This window comes from Maniola jurtina, chromosome 7, assembly GCF_905333055.1.
Source record: "Maniola jurtina chromosome 7, ilManJurt1.1, whole genome shotgun sequence".
Classification (NCBI taxonomy): Eukaryota; Metazoa; Arthropoda; class Insecta; order Lepidoptera; family Nymphalidae; genus Maniola; species Maniola jurtina.
The window spans coordinates 12,219,930-12,234,170 of NC_060035.1; the positions used below are offsets into that span (position 1 = coordinate 12,219,930).

At 35.0% G+C, this 14,241-nt stretch overlaps 1 protein-coding gene across 1 annotated transcript in view; it reads left to right on the plus strand.

The window, feature by feature from the left end:
* Positions 1–14,241, plus strand: part of LOC123866672 (proline-rich extensin-like protein EPR1) — a 33,213-nt gene that overhangs the window by 14,983 nt on the left and 3,989 nt on the right. The window lies entirely within an intron of this gene.

A 14,241-nucleotide genomic window follows, 5' to 3' on the forward strand; every position in this document is an offset into this window, starting at 1 on the left:
GGCATCTTTTAGGCATCGCGCTCCATCTTAGGCTGCATCATCTTTGATTGCAGCCAAGCGCTACTCTATAGCTACAAAAATAAATTAAAAATTTATAACACCCCCGACAAGTGAAGGTTACAGTAACTAGAAAAGAGCTGATAACTTTCAAACGGCTGAACCGATTTTATTGGATTATAGCTAAGAACACTCTCGATCAAGCCACCTTTCAAACAAAAAAAAACTAAATTAAAATCGGTTCATTAGTATAGGAGCTACGATGCCACAGACAGATACACATGTTAAACTTATAACACCCCTCTTTTTGGGTCGGGGATTAAAAAACATTTTACGACATCTAAGTATGTTATTTCAATAATAAATCTTTCATTGATGAAAAATGTACCACTGATGAAATCTGTATCTTTTATAATTTTTGGACAGCTGCTACAATACATATAACTTCCTACATACATAATATAACTTACTAGCTGATATACACGACTTCGTCTGCGTGGATTTAAGTTTTTCAAAATCCCGCGGGAACACTAATTTTCTGGGATAAAAAGTCGTATGTTGTACTCCAGGTCTTAAACTAAACCCATGTAAAAATCACGTCACTCCTTGCTTCATTGCGACGTGATTGAAGGACAAACCAATAAACCAACAAACTAACACACTTTCATATCCATACTAATATTATAAATGCGAAAGTGTGTCTGTCTGTCTGTCTGCTACGTTTTCACGGTCCAACCACTGAACCGATTTTAATGAAAGGTACAGACTTGGGGTACATCCCGGGGAAGGGCATAGGCTACTTTTTATCCCGGAAAATTGAAGAGTTCCTAAGGGATTTAAAAAAACCGAAATCCACGCGGGTGAAGCCGCGGGCATCCTCTAGTTTATAATATAGCTCGAATCACTGACTAACCTTTTTGAAGATAGCTCCAAAAAATAACATAATCATTCTCATCTTGCTACTGTTCATCTTAATAAGTATTGTTTTATCTTACACAATGTTACCAGGATTTCCGTCTACATATCACAGCACAATTTGTCCAAGTATTTCGAAACAAAGATATAATCAGTCTTAATAGCTCTTCACACTTAGCGATATTTACTAAATATACACTAGATATACACTAGATGCGGCGCTTTTTAGTTACCTACTAACATGTTCTCATACCTACAAGTAGAAATTACTCAGGTTGAAATCTATAGAGCGCACTTGGACTTTGCTTAGACTTAAGTTTTAGTTAAAACGAGACAGATATATGCCAGTGGTACAACGCTGGCTCGTTTAACCGGTGTTTTAAGTCTGAGAAAAGCCAAAGTGCGCCTCTATACCTAGATCTCAGCCTAAATGAACTTGCACTCACTTAATATTTTTATGCATGTTCCAACGAACATCGGTATCTGCACTCTTGTCAATAGACGCAGTCCGTTTCTGGGAACATAGATACGTTAAAACAGACTATAAGTGCTACATAATTTTAAATACTTATCTACATATCAAAATGTGCAGAACCCGTACGATTTCAACCTGCGTTTCCCTGGGTAACGCGTCCTGAGCACCTTTGACTACTAGGCCATGGTTCATTTCTGCTATCAGTGCTAAAACTACGTATAAGTATCTACTCAACATGGATACGTGGAGAATAATTGCGCAAGTTTAATTTTTACAAACAGACGATCTTTAAGTAGATTACGATTAACAGGAGTGAGGACACCTATGTTTGTTGTAACATGTTGTAACTATAAGCGCCACATCTAGTTGGACATTTATATCGCTGTTCGCACCCAACACAAGACGAACGCAGTCAAAGTCGGCTAATTAAAATGTAAAAATTCATAGTTTCAATGTCAACGCCCATCCGAAACAACAAAACGATTTTTTCCACGCTACTTTCGCTCTTAACACACTCGAAATAAACATCAGAATGACATGTACAAATTTACGCATTGACATCAATCGAGTTGTGTAAAAATAAATACGCCAAAGGTTGCCTGAAGAGTCAAATAAGGAAGAATAATAAGCTCAAGAGCATCCTGGTTGGGACAAAAAACAACTTTATAGTTACTACAATAGGATACAGATTCAAGTGCCACTATTGATTAAATATTTTTTATGACGTCATACAGTGATAACAAGCTCGCTAGAAATTATCTATTCGAATTCAAAGTTCTTGAACTTTATCTGTTATGTTTTTTATTGATGTCATTGTAACAATGGGGCGTGAATGGCTACCACATTGTTTGAACAACTAACTGAAAAGGTTGACGTGAGGTGCAAAAAACCGGTCAAGTGCGAGTCGGAAATTGGTAAAAAATAATAATCAAACAAACAGACATAATACGTAATGCATTCTCAGGCGCCATTTTAATTTTTTTATGACCTGTCAAATATCATGTCAAAAGTACGATTTTAGGAATTATTCCTATCTGTCTCCCTGATTTATCCCCTCGAGGGGACAAATAGGAATAAATAGTTCGATCTGTCCCCCTGCACGCGACGAGGGGACAGATCGAACTAATTTTTTCCAAACTGTCCCTCTGTTGCCAACGAACTAATCGAAAGAATCAGACAGATCAAACAAATTATTCCTATTATCTGTTCGCCAAACTAAAAATAATTAAGCATCTATACTATTACTCTATCAGTTACCCTTGAAAATTTTTACTTACTGTAAAGGTGAACCGTACTTTTGACACACTTTTGACAGTTGACCCATAGAGAAAAATGGCGCGTGAGTAGTCATTTATACGAACTTAACTTTCGGATGTGATAGAGATCAATGAATCCCATAATTTAACTTTCAGATTTTACATAAATATTGAATTAAATAAATACCCAAATATGGAAATTCGATAAAGGATCTCCTTATTCAGAAAACAATCTTCATTAATTCTTATCTAAAATTAATAAAATTAGATCAGAAAAAAAAACCACCTCTAAATGGTAAAAAAAGACCATTGGTGTATGTTGTTAATGCTTTGATTAAGACTCTTTTTACTGAATACTAATAGAATACGAACAAGGCTGAGAAAAAAAATGACAAATTATCAAAAAAAAACATCGATAGCCAAAACAGTGTTGACATTTACCCATGAATTATATTGCTCTATATAAGTTTTAGTTTTGTTTTGTTTTCGATACAAATCTTTTCAAAGCTTCGGTCAAGGCCGAGACTATTTCTATCCAGTTTCTTAAAACCAAGTATTCGTTATTAGGGTTCCGTACTAGAACGGTGCCAACGGAACCCTATTACTAAGCTCCCGCTGGGCGTCCATCCGTCTGTCTGTCAAGTCTGTATCTCGTGAACCCTAATAGGTAGTCTTATTGCCGAAATAACAAAATAAATAAGTGTTATTTCTTGTACGGAACCTTTTATGTGCGAGTCCGGCTCACACTTGACCGATTTTTGAGGACACCGTATAAGGTGTCCGATATAATCTGTGGCATCCGCGACCGCTTCATAAAACATTGTTAAATACAGGTTGATTTTTTAGAAGGACCTCTATAATATATTATTGTTAAAGGTTATTTATTGTTAAATAGACTAGATGGTTTCAAAGTTATTTATAACATACACAATATATTACATACTACATTATATAGTAGCTACTTAACATTCATGAATAATTTTTTTTAGTTTTACTGATTTATAACAAGTGCAAGTGTAAATTAAAAATTTATAACACCCCCGACACAGTACAGTGAAGGTACAGTAACTAGAAAAGACCGAAAATACCTGATAACTTTCAAACGGCTAAACCGATTTTCTTGGACTATTCCGCGCCTACGATCCAAAGTATCAGAGTTTTCCAAAACATCATTTTCAAATAAATAATTATGTATCAAGGCAACGTCCATCTTGACAGCTTGACATTTGTCAATTGACATAATATTATGAACCTAACGGTTATGTAACCTTCTTTTCTACAAGAAAACTAGAAAAGAGCTGATAACTCTTAAACGGCTGAACCAATTTTTTTGGATTATAGCTAAGAACACTCTCGATCAAGCCACCTTTCAAACAAAAAAAACTAAATTAAAATCGGTTCATTCGTTTAGGCGCTACGATGCCACAGACAGATACACAGATACACAGATACACAGACACACAGATACACAGATACACACGTCAAACTTATAACACCCCTCTTTTTGGGTCGGGGGTTAAAAAAGGCCAGATTTTGGCAAAACAGAATCTATTTTTAACCGACTTGGAAATAGGAGAAGGTTCTCTATTCGACTGTATGTTTTTTTGTTTGGTAGGTCATACTTCCGAGATGGTCCCATTTTAGTTTGGTGAAGATCTGTTGACTATCTTCGGAGATAGAGAACACAACTTCTCAACGTAGAATTCTTTTTCGGAGCAATTAAATACCTATCACTTGCTCTAACGTTGAAGGAAAATTCGTGAAGAAACCTGCATGCCTGTGAGTTCTTCATAATATTCAGACCTACCCAATTTTCTGTATCAACATTTTCAAAATATTTGTTTCGTATCGTATCGTATGGTGGAAAGGTGCCGGGTTAATTATGTAAACTCAACGGTATTATCGGACCTCTATTCTTAATGCCAGTGCAGTCTTGACCGTGTGACACTCTTATATAATTTTACACAATTTTATATCATATGGCACATATTTTGGCTATAGTTATGTGTACACTTCTTACGCGCTTCTGCATACAAACGTATTAAACCTATTCTTCTATTCTTTGTTGTCTAGAATCTAGATCTATAAGTGATTCATATATTGATTTATCTCTCCACTACCAATTCCTTGAAACAATTAACATAGTGAAATTGTATTTATTTTAAAACTTATGGGCCTTGAAAAATCTCTTTTTTAAAGCAAATTTTGGGGCAACTTCGTGCGTGAATAAATTAAGTATATCAAAACTAGAAAATTGAACATCATGTCACGCTTTACTTCATAATAATTTCAATATCTTTAGTTTGTGTAAAAAAAAAATGTTTTCCTTTGCCCAAAATAGGCGTGTGATACAGTTAAAGAAAAGAGTGACAAAGTGGTGACAAATAACGTTGTTTCCGTCATCTGTAGAAACCGCACTATCTTTGGTTCCATCCGCCAACGACTTATCGCTTCGATGAAGTGGTTTTTTATTTTTTTTAAATAAAAAAGTCCACGTGAACCAATCACTTAGCTTAAAATAAGAAACAGACCCTTCTTAATTCGCTTTTAATTCGTGTAACAGAATATGCCATTTTAGTTCAATTTTAAATCAAATTTTAATAGCCAGATGCATCAAAGTCGCATTTAGGTTTAAATAGTTGTTAATCTCAGTGTTAAGCTAACCTCAGACACCTGTCATTAACTTCTTGCAAAATAAACTCATTATAAAGATGTCAGACTTGAGAGGAATGTTCTATGTCATTAGGAGTTATGGACAATTGACATTGACAACTCTTTCGTAACACTAGACGCTTGATGCGTAGGCCTCACTTGTTTGCTACTTAATTCTGACTTAATAATAACTTAATAGAATATAATATTAATTGCCTATGTTACATTCTTGGTATCCAATGGCCTGAGAACATTGAACTAAATTATTAGTACTCGTATCTATTTAGCTATAGAATGGGCGTTTCAAATACTAATCATGATCTATGAATTGAAAATTATATAATTCTTGGACTTCAAGTTTAGGCAAAATGAGTTGTAAGTAAAATTTTGTTTCCCCAATCGGGTACTAAGGCCTTCAAAAAATTTAATTTTTCTAAATATAATATAAAAGGAAAAGCTAACTGACTGACTGACTAATGTATCTACGCACATCTCAAACTACTGGACGGATCGGTCTGATTTAGCATATAGGTACATAGCTATTATGATGTTAACATCCGCTGAGAAAATATTTTTGAAAATTCAACTTATTTGGGCCAGTGTGGGTTGATCAAGATGATGATGAAGGCGTTATCAATTTACGTGTCTGCCTTTTTCTTGTACTTTAATTATTAATTAAATGTCATATTGCCATGTGATATCATTTGATAACCTCATGTCTATAATTACGTTTGTCATTCTTTTGATACAGCATAATTAAATGCACATAAATTTGTCCAGGATATAGTCATAAAGTGGGCAACTAATGTACATAAACAGACCGTACTGTCACTATTTTATCCACTAATAGTTCACATTTACATATTAATTGTTGTTTAAGAGAGAATTGGAAACATTGTTATTTCTTGACACCTGCAAAAATCTCGTGAGAACTTTTTGATTTTCTGGGATAAAAAGTATCCTATATCGTCTTCGAAATCAAAGCTATCTCTGTATCATCACTATAGGCTATCAAAAAAATAATAGATAGACAGTCACACACTATCGCATCACTCCCATGTTATAATTATGCGTTGGTTTGTCCTTCAATTATGTCGATGTGATTTTTTGCATCTTAAGCCACTTTTATCCCGGAAAATGAAAGGATTCGTGCGGGATTTTTAAAATCCTATATCCACGCGGATAATATCCAGGGCATCAGCTTAAAACTCAAAACTCAAAATCAATTATTTAAAATAGGTACTATTGTACACCTTTTGATGGTCAGAATTGTTAGATTTGTAAGATGATATAGTGGTGATAATTAATTACGTTTTAAAACTAAAGCTAGGAAGGTTCCAAACGCGTCCAGGTCTGAGAAGAGCTCGTAAAATAGATTGTGTCTTCTTGATTAGGTACAAGTGTAAATTAAAAATTTTCAACACCCCCGACAAATCATTTTCAAATAAATAATTATGTATATCTAGGCAACGTCCATCTTGACAGCTTGACATTTTTCAATTGACACTTGAATATTATGAACCTAAGGGTTATCTAACCTTCTTTTCTACAAGAAAACTAGAAAATAGCTGATAACTTTTAAACGGCTGAACTAATTTTTTTAGATTATACCTAAGAACACTCTCGATCAAGCCACCTTTCAAACAAAAAAACTAAATTAAAATCGGTTCATTCGTTTAGGCGCTACGATGCCACAGACAGATACACAGATACACAGACACACAGATACACAGATACACACGTCAAACTTATAACACCCCTCTTTTTGGGTCGGGGGTTAAAAACGTGAAATGCCGCGTCAACTTGAGTGTTATCGATGTCCTAACACTAACATAAGTTTCTGAAGTGCGCGATAAGAGATGACCAGCTGGGCCGAGGTCAACGGTTTTCGGTGAAATGTCAAGGTTTCCAAATAAAAGGTTCAATATTCATTATAAAACAGATAAATTCATCGAATATTAATATTCTGATTCACATTTACGTAGGTTTGATAAAACTTCAAACAGATTCTTGTTTTACTTACAAGCCGGGTTTTATTCTCGGCAATTTTATAATTTCTAAATATCTGGTCGGGACTAGTGCAAGGCTTCGGCCGTGGCTAATTACCACCCTACTAGCAAAGTAGAAACCAAAGCAGTATGGGTTTAATGAAACTGTCATATACTCCTTCCAGGTTAGCCAGCTTTCATTTTGACTGCGTCATCACGTACCAACAGGTGAGATTACAGGGCTAACTTGAATGTGAATAAAAAATAAAAGAAGCAAGAGTTGGAAACCTCCTCAAAATGACAGAAACACGGACAAAACGATACCCCGTATCGGTTTCTGTTTCTTCCCTACCTGCCCTTCAAGTTAAGAGTGAAGGCATCTTCTAGGCAAGCGCCTAATCTATGTAATCTAGGTAATCTTAGCCAATTTAGAAATTATAAAGCCCCAAATTGCTGAGAATCGAATCTAGGACTTCCTTATTTATACAACCATAAGTGATACGGTGCTTTCATGCTGCATTGCAATGCACTGCGCTAGGTCGTCAACTTGTTTTTATAAATTAATTTCAGATCTTTTTTTAGGGTTCCGTACCTCAAAAGGAAAAACGGAACCCTTATAGGGTCACTTTGTTGTCTGTCTGTCTGTCCGTCTGCCGTGTCCGTCAAGAAAATCTTTAGGGTAGTTACTTCCCGTTGACCTAGAATCATGAAAGGCAGGTGGGTAAGTCTTATAGCACAAGGAAAGAGAAAAATCCGAAACCCGTGAAATTGTGGTTACATCACAAAAAAAATTAAAACGTGTGAACAAATAATTATTCTTATTTTCATAAGATAACTATACTAAGTGGAGTATCATATGAAAAGGGCTTTACCTGTACATTCTAAAAAAAGATTTTTATTTATCTTTATGCATAATAGTTTTTGATTTATCGTGCAAAATGTCGAAAAAAATACCCGAGTGCGGAACCCTCGGTGCGCGAGTCTGACTCGCACTTGGCCGGTTTTTTTAGTAACGCATATTGAAGTGTATAAATTACACTGTACCTTATACACAACGATATTATGCACGTCGCATTGCATGTAAGGACATGCACATGACATATACCATGTAAAATAAGTACAACTGTCAGTCAAAGCGTAATTAATTGTTCGCCTAACCGTTTCATTTCAACAAAGCTGTTGCAACAGCGATGTAAGCTGCAACTCAAAGGGCGAGAGTGGACGGCTCCTTATAAGGGTGACGACACTGAATGTGATGCATTGACGACGGATAAAATCGAGGGAAATACCAGATACACAATAATGAGTTGTATTGATTCTTATGACGCTGCCTTCATATTATGGCATGCGACCTGTAGACTGACCCGTTGGTTGAAAGAATTGTATGACAATATAATGAAGGTATTATTAGAAGATATAATTTGGTTGGTAAATGTGTTCATGTGTTCATTAGTATTTTCAGTTTGCAAAGTAAGATAACTATGCCAAGTGGGGTATCATATGAAAGGGATTTTATCTGTACATTCTAAAACAGATTTTATTTATTTTTATGCATGGTAGGTAGTTTTTGATACGTGCAAAATGTCGGAAATAATATCCGAGTACGGAACCCTCGGTAAGCAAGGCTGACTCGCACTTAGTTGGGGTTTTTGCATGAGTAGGTATAGATAGAGACCTGGAGAGTAACCTAGGCTACTTTTATGCTTAAAAATGAAAGAGTTCCAACCGATTTTTTAAAAACCTCAGTTCACGCGGAAGTCCCAGGCATCATTTAGTTTACATAAGATAATTTTAAGAACTTGGGTAATTTCGAATCAACGAAATCTAGGACTACGAGTACTATTATGACATAGTGATTTGGTCATCGCCATAGGCCATCGTGTCTACCTATTGTTCTCAAGTTATAAGTAATGCTTGGCTAGTGCGAAACTTGGCTTAAAGCAACTATTGTCATCCTCATCACCATCAATCAAGTAGTTTTTGGTGTCAAGTAGGTTATATTATATGATTAAGAGGGGTCTCTCCGTCACTCGGTCCATACAAACGTAGTTCGTCTCTCATTGGAATACTAACCAATCGTACTCAATGGAATTTTGTAGAAACGTTCCGGGAACTAATATCTATGCCTGTGGTTTTCCAGATTTCCGTTAAAATATTCGGTTTCAAAGTTAGCGGTCTTAATAATTCACATACAAATCTTTGAGCTCCTGTAATTTTAAAACTACATATTTTTAGAAAATCTAAAACACCACAGGCTCAGATATTAGTTTCTAGAATATGTCTGCATTTCATGGGCTTTGGTCGCTTAATATTCAAATGAAATTGGGACTACGATTGTATGGAGTAAGTGACGGAGAGAGTCCTGTTAAAATATAATCTCTGGCATGTGCTTGCGTTTCTCAAGCGTTGTACAGATTGTTGTTGTCAGGGATTAACTGTGGGGATTAATTAATTAAGTCTTTTATAATCTCAACTATTTTTCTCTATCAATATTTTGATGATAGATGATAGAACTCATTCAAAGATTCACAAAGTAAGACAAATGTTGGCTGTTGAAAAGTTCCTATTTGGCTTATCTTAAACTGACTGACATACTCGTAATATCAACGTACACAAACCGCTAGGCCTAAAAACTTAACATTTTGTAAGTAAATGGGGTTTCTTTATAACATATAGACTCCCACTATGGATTTTCCGGAATCAGCAATAATTTACATAGGTACTTATAAAACTTAGTTTTGCACTCCCAAGTAAAGGGATTTGTAATTGAGACGATAAAGTTACTATTTATAACACTTTTCTTTACAAGCTGCGGAATCATCTTTGGGCGATTTTGACGGGCACTTAGATGATTATTAGGGTTCCGTACCTCAAAAGGAAAAACGGAACCCTTGTAGGATCACTTTGTTGTCTGTCTGTCGTGTCTGTCAAGAAAACCTATAGGATACTACCCGTTGACCCAGAATCATGGGCGGATAGGTAAGTCTTATAGGCACAAGTAAAGAAAAAGATCCGAAAACTGTGAATTTGTGGTTACGTCATAAAAAAAAATGGGCTCATGAACAAATAATAGTATTTTCAATTTTCAAAGTAAGATAACTATACCAGCTGGTGGGGTATCATATCAGAGGGCTTTACCTATATGTATATTCTAATACAGATATTTATTCATTTTTATGATTTATTGTATTATCATACAAAACGTCGTCAAAAATACTCGGGTACGGAACCCTCGGTGCGCGAGTCTGACTCGCACTTGGCCGGTTTTTGTACCATGGTGCCAATGAAGAGGTCGATACAATTGACAATGTACCTAGTTGTACGAGTACCGACCTAAGCGATTTATGATATAGCTAGTAATAAATATTCCAAATAAAATGACGAGCTAACGAAAGTCCATAACCGGGAGGTCATCGCCTAATGTTTTGAGTACACATTTATATTCGACCTCTGTACGCAGAGGTCAAGTTGTCAAGCCATGCTTGTTTGACCAGAACTGACTGCAAAACGAATGGGTAATGTGATAATTAAACTATTGGATTGCAGTTATGTTGTTTTTATTACTCAACTGTCCAAAAAAACTAATGTTTGCAGGGCTCTACAGGGTTTTAGCGAAGAGCTACAATGCTTAGCATCTAAATGAGATAGACAACCTAAATTAGGTACACTCTTGCCTCATAATTCTTTAAGTACCAGTATGAGTTCTAACATACGACTATAATATGACAAAATATATAAAAACAATAGATATGACGATATGACCCAAATCCATGAACTTTTTCCATTCAGAACCATTTCTTTACGACTTTAGTGGGATTATCTATGCTTACATAACATTTCACACGGTATCTACAACTGGCAGTGAACAAATGTTAAACTCGTGCCGGTTACAGGATTGCGTCTGTCTGTGTGTGTGTTTCGTAAGGGCGCCAGGCTCAGACGATTGCACTTTTAAATGTTTACGTAAAATGTAGTATGACCGTTGAACGTTGACTTACTATATTATTTCCTGCGTAAAACTTATGTAAAAAACCGGGCAAGTGCGAGTCAGGCTCGCGCACCGAGGGTTCCCGGCATTTTTTGCGACATTTTGCACGATAAATCAAAAACTACTGTGCGTAAAAATAAATGAAAATCTCTTTCAGAATTCACAGGTAAAGCTCTTTCTTATGAAACGCCACTTGTTATATTAATCTTACTTTGAAAGTTAAAAAAACTAATTATTTCTCCATGAACACATTTTTTTTTGTGATGTAAAGGATGTAACCACAAATTCACGGTTTTCGGATTTTTCCCATAGGTACCTGTTCTATAAGACCTACCTACCTATCTGCCAAACATGATTCTAGGTCAATGGGAAGTACACTATAGGCTTCTTGACAGATGGACAGATAGACAACGAATTGTTCCTATAAGAGTTCTTTTGTTTCTTTTCTAGGTACGGAACCCTAAAAAGCCGGTCAAGTGCGAATAGGACTCGAACACGTAGGGTTCCGTACCATCGTACATTTTTTGCATGGCAACCATTTTGAAATTCACCATCTCGGTTTTTTAGAAACCTAGATGCCCGTAATTCTTCACAATGTTCTCAAAGTGCGTACGAATCTCACATTCGTGCTCAGTAGTGGGCCAGCGATGGGAGAACGATGATAACGAAACACTTGCTGATAAATGAAGATGCGAACAATAGATGCACTTTATTAGAATACCTACCCACCTAATACTATTTGCATACAAAACCAGCCGACGACGCACGTTCCTGGCATCTCATTGACAAGTGATGAAGTGACATCCTAACGACCGATAACCCACATAATATGACCATACATAGAATGCCACTACAGCGTTGTTTATTGGCATACTTAATAGACTCATACACCCACAAAACCAGGATTCGGAATGTCAAAAATGGTTATTTTTTATTTATTACTAGACTAAAGGATGCCCGCGACTACGTCCGCGTGGATTTAGAAATCCCGCGGGAACTGTTTGATTTTCCGGGATAAAAAGTAGCCTATGTCCGTCTCCGGGATATAAGCTAACTCTGTACCAAATTTAAAAAGCCGTGAAAAGGTAGCAGACAGACAGACATACACACTTTCGCATTTATAATATTAGTATGTATAATTTCAGATTTGAATTCTCATATTGACTCCTCGATATTTTTAACCGACTTCAAAAACGAGAAGGTTCTCAATTCGTCGGAATCTTTTTTCACATGAGTGACTATATTAATATAAGACTAAAACATAATAATATAATATGATATAAATATTATAAATAATAATGTATATATATATATATATATATATATATATATATATATATATATATATATATATATATATATATATATATAATAAAAATATATATATATATAATATAATTATAATAATTATTATTAAAGTCATCTTGGAACGCCTAACAATTTAACGATACCAAAACGTAAAAACGAATTATTGCTACGCTTACACAAAGTTTTCACAACACAAATGAATAAAAATTTCGGAAGATAGGCCTCGAAAAATATATACCTTTATATAACAATGGGTAGTTATTTTTGTAATGTTTTATTACCTTCTATTTAAATGTGCAAGTAGGTAATAGTTAATTGCAAAAGAATTGTGTTTCTTCAAAATATGAACTCCATGTACTTCTTTCTATATTATATTATTTGCTAACATGGCCCCATTCGATATTACAAATATTATACAAATACCGTGCAATCTGTTATTTACAGATATCAAACAACTTTTTCGACACGTGCTATTATTAAATAAATACCTATAGGTAGGTACATACAGCATTTAAATGCAACCGAATTACTACCAAAATTAATCAGCCAATTTATTATATTTTGCACTCACAGATTTTATCTTTTTTATTTATATTATTCTATAACTTTGCCTATAACCCTTCTAATTTTTAGAGAAGGCTCGTACTCAGTAGTGGGTCGGTTGTGGGTTGAGGATGATGATTCTGCTAGACCATAATTTACTTAGGTAACTTTGACAGTTGAAAACTGAAAAGAGATACTTAACCAGCTAACGGGTATTGCTTCATTACTCATCTTGATTTACTAACTGACTGTGTAGTTGTCAGCAAAATCCTTCAAGATAAAGTCGTCAACGCATCTGCGAGTATTTGATAACATGGCAATTTGCAAACTGACCTAAGGTCAAATATCATTTTACCAAACGTTACGAAAACCCACCTTGACTTAGGTTCAAGAATAATTTTTATATGTTATGAGATGAGAATAATTTGTATGTATTTGTAATTGTCATAACATGCATAATAACGTAGGTAAAGGAGTAGGTGTTACAAAATAGAGAAAGAAAATAATGATTTTCCAGCTACTTATTTATTACAACATTGAATTTTGAAATTTTATATACATGACTAGCTTATACCCGCGAATATCTGCATGCCAAACAAGCCGATCCATCCAGGAGTTTGAGCTGTGCGTTGATGGATCAGTCAGTCAGTCAGTGAGTCAGTCAATAAGTCATAAAGTCAGACAGTCAGCTTTAGGTACCTTTTATACAAGGTGTAACCAAAACGCTAGCAAAAACAACAGGTGGTAGTACTAATGATTACTGATAAGATATCATAAAAAACAACGATTTTTTTGAATTCCTGTATTTTTAAAAAGTTCACAATTTATTGGAAATAAAACATTTGCCTGACGCTAGAGGTCAATCAACGTTCCGTAAATAGGTCACTCGAAGTCAATAAATACCGCGTCGTAGGTTCGGCACTGACCCGAGTTTTGCATATAGCTATACATTGGGGGTTTGAAAAATCACTAAAACTGCAAGATAAGGCAAATGGTTATTAGCATTGGATTATTATTATATTGATTATTTTTATATTTGTTGACTTAGGTACTATAAGGTAATAATTATAATTTGACATGTGATATATTTAATGTAGTTTAATGAATCCAAAGAATAGT